Source organism: Saccopteryx bilineata, chromosome 2 (genome assembly GCF_036850765.1).
Source record: "Saccopteryx bilineata isolate mSacBil1 chromosome 2, mSacBil1_pri_phased_curated, whole genome shotgun sequence".
Lineage (NCBI taxonomy): Eukaryota > Metazoa > Chordata > Mammalia > Chiroptera > Emballonuridae > Saccopteryx > Saccopteryx bilineata.
In genome coordinates, this window is record NC_089491.1 from 21,408,340 (window position 1) to 21,414,585 (window position 6,246).

Genomic DNA, 6,246 nt, shown 5'->3' on the forward strand with positions numbered 1-6,246 from the left:
GACTTATGGTTAATATGATTAATATATATATTTTTTTGTATGTTTCTGAAGTTGGAAACGGGGAGGCAGTCAGTCAGACAGACTCCCGCATGCGCCCACCAGAGGGCGATGCTCTGCCCATCTGGGGCATTGCTCTGTTCAACCAGAGCCATTCTAGCGCCTGAAGCAGAGGCCATAGAGCCATCCCCAGCGCCCGGGCCAACCTTGCTCCAATGGAGCCTCGGCTGGGGGAGGGGAAGAGAGAGACAGAGAGGAAGGAGAGGGGGAGGGGTGGAGAAGCAGATGGGCACTTCTCCTGTTTGCCCTGGCCAGGAATCGAACCGGAGACCCCCCCCCCGCACGCCAGGCCGATGCTCCACCACTGAGCCAACCGGCCAGGGCATGATTAATATTTTTAATTGAAAACATTAATGTCCAATGAGGAACATCTGTGTTAGGTTGATTCTCCCAAAGTATTTACATCTAATTTTCTTAATTTGCCTGGCCTGTGGTGGCGCAGTGGATAAACCTTCGGCCTGGAATGCCAAGGTTGCCAGTTCGAAACCCTGGGCTTCCCTGGTCAAGGCACATACAACAAGCAAGCAATGAACAACTAATATGAAGCAACTATGAGTTGATACTTACCATTCCATGCTCCCCTTTCTCTCCTGTCTCTGTAAAAACCAATAAATAAAGTATTTTAAATTTTCTTAATTTGAAACTTTTTAAAACCAGTATTAAAAAAACCCAAACAAACCAGTATTAAAAAAAATTAATGCATATTTATTTAAAAGACTATGCAAATAAGCATGTGGGTGAAGAACCCATTCCCCCTGTACCTGAGCTGTCTTGGGGCTTTTTTCCCCCCCTTAGAATCTGATAAATGAGTCTAAGCCCAAACTGAACCCTTTGCTAGGACTCAAGTCCAGTTCTTCTGGGCACACAAGAAGAGCGCTGCTCCCCAGCCCTCAAACCCCATTTTAGGAGGTCTTGGCAGAGGGTTGAGGCAAGAACTCAGCCAAAGAAAGAAAGAGCCAAGCCTTGGTGCCAGAGGATGTACTGAGTTCATCAGAACAGGACACCTTGAGAGCAAAATTGGAAGGAGGAACATTATTACATCCTGTGGCATGTTGGGGCGCAGGCACTTGCCTCTACCCTAATGTACCTTTAAGTGGCCGCTACATACAGAAAAGAACACTTCCCTTCTCTCAGCACCTACAATTTCAGTCCCTGAGAGTAAGAGCAACTATGCTTCTCATTGCTGTGGGATCTTGGTCAGATTATTTAGTTCAACTGGGCCTAATTTTCTCATATCTAAAATGGGGGTGATAATAATATCTATCTCTGAGGGCTGCTTCAAGAATTAAACGAGATCTTGTCTGCAAAGACAAGATCTGTTAGCTGGTTATCTATGGCATACACTTAGGGGCTAATGTTTTATTATGGGTGTGAGGATCAATAAATATACTTGTAGCAGGTTTTCAGGATGTAAATTGTGTGAGGTTCTTTGGTGAGGGGAATGAAATGTTCTTGGCATCAAAAGAAGTTTCTAGTGCAATCCCAATGGGAAGGTGAAGACCTCGAAACAGCATTTACCCTCTGCTAGGGGTGGAAAAGGAAATGGGCCACCATAATTAGAGATTGTGGTTAGAATTTTTTAGTTCTGAGGGCTGGGGGTGGGGAGGGCTATTGACCCTTATAGTAAGAACAAAGAAAACAGAAGGTGAATTTGTGTGGAGAGAAAAGACTGTGGAGGGTAGAGAGAGGAAGAAGGGGATAAGGTCCTTGGGGAAAGTGGGGCCTCTTCATTGGGTACAGCCCTGGAGCAGTCAGTGGCCCTGGGAAGGCTGGAGTCAGCAAAGCAGCAAAAATCACTAGAATTTCTTCTGGGTGAAGGGACTAGAAAGTGCAAGGGGCTTATGTGGGAATAGATTTACTTTTACAAAATTGGAATCATCAGGCGCTAAGTTGGACTGGAACTGAAAAATCAGTTCCTTCCCTTAATGTGAATCAGGCCCTGCCCAACACATGTCCTCACATGAGAACTCGGGACACACATAAACTCCTAAGTGGTGACTCTTAAGTTTAATCAGCTCAAGATCACCTGAGGTGGTCCTGGGAAAGGGTTTGTGAAGAATGCAGACTTTCCAGTAAGATTCTCACTTACTAAGTCTGGGGTGGAGCCAGGAATCTGTATTTATAGCAGTCACACTGAGATTAGGATACCAACGAAACCTCTGATTACTCCCAAAAACACTGGCAGTGGCCACCCATTAATAGGTAGCAAAGTTAATTAAAGGGGTAGAGACCAGCATCTTAAAAATAATAACAGAGCTCTGGCCAGTTGGCTCAGCGGTAGAGCGTCGGCCCTGCATGTGGAAGTCCAGGGTTCAATTCCTGGCCAGGGCACACAGGAGAAGTGCCTATCTGCTTCTCCATCTTTCCCCCTCTTCTCTCTCTCTCTCTCTCTCTCTCTCTCTCTCTCTCTCTTCCCCTCCTGCAGCCAAGGTTCCATCAGAGCAAAGCTGACCCCAGCACTGAGGATGGCTGTGTGGCCTCCACCTCAGGTGCTAGAATGGCTCCAGCTGTAATGGAGTAACACCCCAGATGGACAGAGCATTGCCCCCTGGTGGGCATGCCAGGTGGATCCTGGCTGGGCACATGAGGGAGTCTGTCTGACTGCCTCCCCACTTCTAACTTCGGAAAAATACAAAAAAATAAAATAAAATAAAATAAAATGTTAAAAAAAAAAGAACAGAAAGAAAAAATAGAAAACATTGTTCCCTGGCCAGTTAGCTCAGTTGGTTAGAGTGTCATCCCAATACATCAAGGTTGTGGGTTCAATTCCTTATTAGGAAAAATACAAGAGTCACCAAGGAATAAGTGGAACTATAAATAGATGTTTTAGATGTTTCTCTCTTTCTTTCTCTCCCTTCCTCTTTCTCTAAAATCAATTTTTAAAAAATTGTTCATACTAAGGGTTTTTGTTTGTTGAGTTAAATATATTACATGTACAGGTATAAGCAGTGGAAATTGAATGTATTTCTTCTTGAGGGTTATGGTCAAAAAGTTTGAAAACTGCTGCTCTAAAGTGACCTTGGAGCACTGGTGGGCGTGGGGAGGGCTTTACATGAACTTTAGGGCTTGCCTAAGCAGGACACGCTGAGCTGAAGACAGAGAACAATGGACATTTTCATCCATTCAGACATTACATTTTAGTCATTCAGTAGATTTATTGAGCACCTACCTATGTCCTGGGTTGTATTTAAGACAATGGAAATACAACCATAAAGAAAAACAAAGTCTATTCTTCTAGACAAATAAAACAAATGGAAATGTAACATAATGTCAGTAAGTGATAAGAACTAGGAGAAAGACTCAGGCAGACCAGGAAAGGGAGCTGGATGGAGGTACTGATCTAAAAAGGCTGATGTCCGAGGTCTCTCTGAGGAGTGGTACAGGCACTGTGCCCGGGTAAACACAGCAAGCACACCTGGACGCTCTCTGGGGAAGGAGCCTTCCAGACAGACAGACCAGCCAGGGCAAAACGTCTTTTTATGCCATGAACTCTAATCCCCCCTCACCAAAGAACTGTGTACAATTTACATTCTGAAAAAGGTGCTACAGGTATATTTACACACTTTCACATATGATAAAATAGTCATTAGCCCCTTACCATGTGACATAGGTGGGAATGTACTTTTTATAAAATTGGGATTATCTGTAAATTCTGCTCTATAACCTGCCTTTCCACTTGCTCATTTATGACATTTGATTTTGGACTTTTTTTAAAAAACTTTTTTGGTGGTAAGCATTTGGGAAAGTCTAGTGGAAAAAAAAACCCTGTGTTTCCCCAGCTTTTACTGTTCCTCAGGCTTGCTCTTCAACCTTCAACCGCAGACCCAGCCCTTATCTGCCTGCCTGGCGGGAGCCCTGCTCTGTCGCTGACCCCGCCTCACCCCGTTCCCACGCCTCCTTCCTCTTCAGACCCTGATCCAACCAACGTCTCTAGTGTCAGGGCTGGAAGTCATCTGACTGGGGTTTGCATGGTTTCCAGGAGTGGCAAGAAGACTGTCAGTGCTGTGGCTTCTTTTTTCCTGTGACAGCACAACTGGCATCAACTGTCACCTAAGAACTTGGCAGCCTGCCAGTGCAGACAAACTCAGACCACATGGGTCCCGTATGCAGTGCAGGCCCCCAAGGAGAGAGAGTCCTTTCTGCTCTGGCCGGACCAGACCAGCCCGAATGAGATCAGATCTCGTCTCCAGAGGGCTCCTAGGACCAGTACAATTCAGAGGACAGACAATACCAAACTGGGCAAGTCCAAGAGAGAAAAACCAGTTCAGGCAGTAAAGAGCCATGAACTAGGATTTTATTTATATAAGGCAGAGTGTTAAGTTGAGGGGATGAAATGTGAGGGGAAAGAAAGAGGTACATGAAATTATATTGCTTACACCCATAGCATTCTATCTTGTATTTTAATTGGCTGTCCATGACTGTCTTTTGCTTTCATTCTTTATTCAAAAACACTCAATGAGGATGTACTATGTGCTAGACCTGTGCTGTCTAATGCCATAGCCACTAGCCATATGTGGCTACTTATATTTAAAGTTAAAATTAAGTACAATTTAAAATTCAGTTCTTCCATTGTACTAGTCACATTTCAGATGTACAGCAGGCACATGTGGCTTGGCGCTAGCATATCGGACAGAGCAGATATAGAACAGTTCCATCATAGTAGAATGTTCTATAGCACTTCTGTGCTAGCCCCTGTGTTAGATACCAGCAATAAATACAAATGTAAATAAGACTCAGTCACTACCCACATGGAGCTCACAGGCACATGAGAAAGACAAGTAAATGAAAAACCATACTACAGTATGTTGGGGAAAGTGTGGAAGGGCTTTGGAAACATAAAGGAAGGACATCTAATTCAGTCTGGGGGAGAAAGAGAGAGGGTGAAGTTACAAATGACTCCTAGAGCCTTGCCATAGTTGATTGGTCAATGGTAGTGCCCCTGCCCTCAGAAGGAAAAGAGGAAGAACAGGTTTGGGGGGAAGATAATGTTTCCAGTGTGAGTCATGTCAAGGATGAGGTGTCTTTTACAGGGCCAGGTGGAGATGGGTAGAAAGCAGGTGGATATACAGGTTTGGGAAAACTCTGGCTGGAGATATACGTTTGGAAGACTCAGGTGCCTTAAACCTAAAGCATACTGGGGGGTGGGAGTAGTAGGGTGTTATATCCCTAGAGCTGAAGTATCTTGAGGGCAGGGATCTGGTTAATTGTTGCTGTACTGAACCTAGCCCAGTGCCCTAGGGCAAAGCAATCAGCCTCTTCTAGTTGAAGGTTGCCAGGCTGTTATGGGGAATAGGAACTAAGTTTGTAGGGAGAACACTCAGCTCTGAACTAAGATGAGTGTTGCAGGTAGCATGGGGGTGGGGGTTAGATCTCAGCTTCTGCAAGGAGGAAGTCTAACAAGGAGCCACTGACTCAGAAAGTAATGAGTGCATCATCAAGTGTTAACAAAGGCGAGAGGAACCCCAAGGAGTATGCTGTGGGAAGATAGATCCAATAGCCAACCTTGATATTCTCTAAAGAAGAATTTCCCTCCCTCAACTGTTTCCATAGGCACCTAACTTTCAGAAATTTCACAAATCTTCATTGAAGGCAGTTCTGTTGGGAGATCTGCACTGCAGGAGGCACCTACTATAGCGCAAAAGATATGTTGGCTAGAATCTCTATGTTCGTTCGTTCATTCATTCATTCATTCATTCAACAAGCCCTTACTGTACACCAAGCCCTGTGCTATGCACTAGGAATACATACATGAATGGACTCTAGTCTGAAAGCAATGCTATTGCAGCTGCAAAAACTTTGGTGGCTTCTGTGAGTTTCCAGAACGGTCTCATTATTGGATCGCAAGAAGGCACTGAGGTATCTCTTTGCTATGGTGGTGGGCCATGAAGGTTTGATGAAATAGAGTGAAAGAATGGCCTGACCTGTGGTGGCGCAGTGGATAAAGTGTCGACCTGGAATGCTGAGGTCGCCAGTTCGAAACCCTAGGCACATATATGAGTTGATGCTTCCTGCTCGTCCCCCTTTCTCTTTCTCTTTCCTTTCTAAAATAAAATAAAATAAAATAATAAATAAATAAAGTCTCAAAAAGAAAACGAAAGAGTGAAAGGAATAGGGGAATGAGGGAGCTGGGAAAATTTCCAAAAGAGGGCTCTCTGCTTGGGTGGAATCAGGGAAAACTCCAAAAAAATA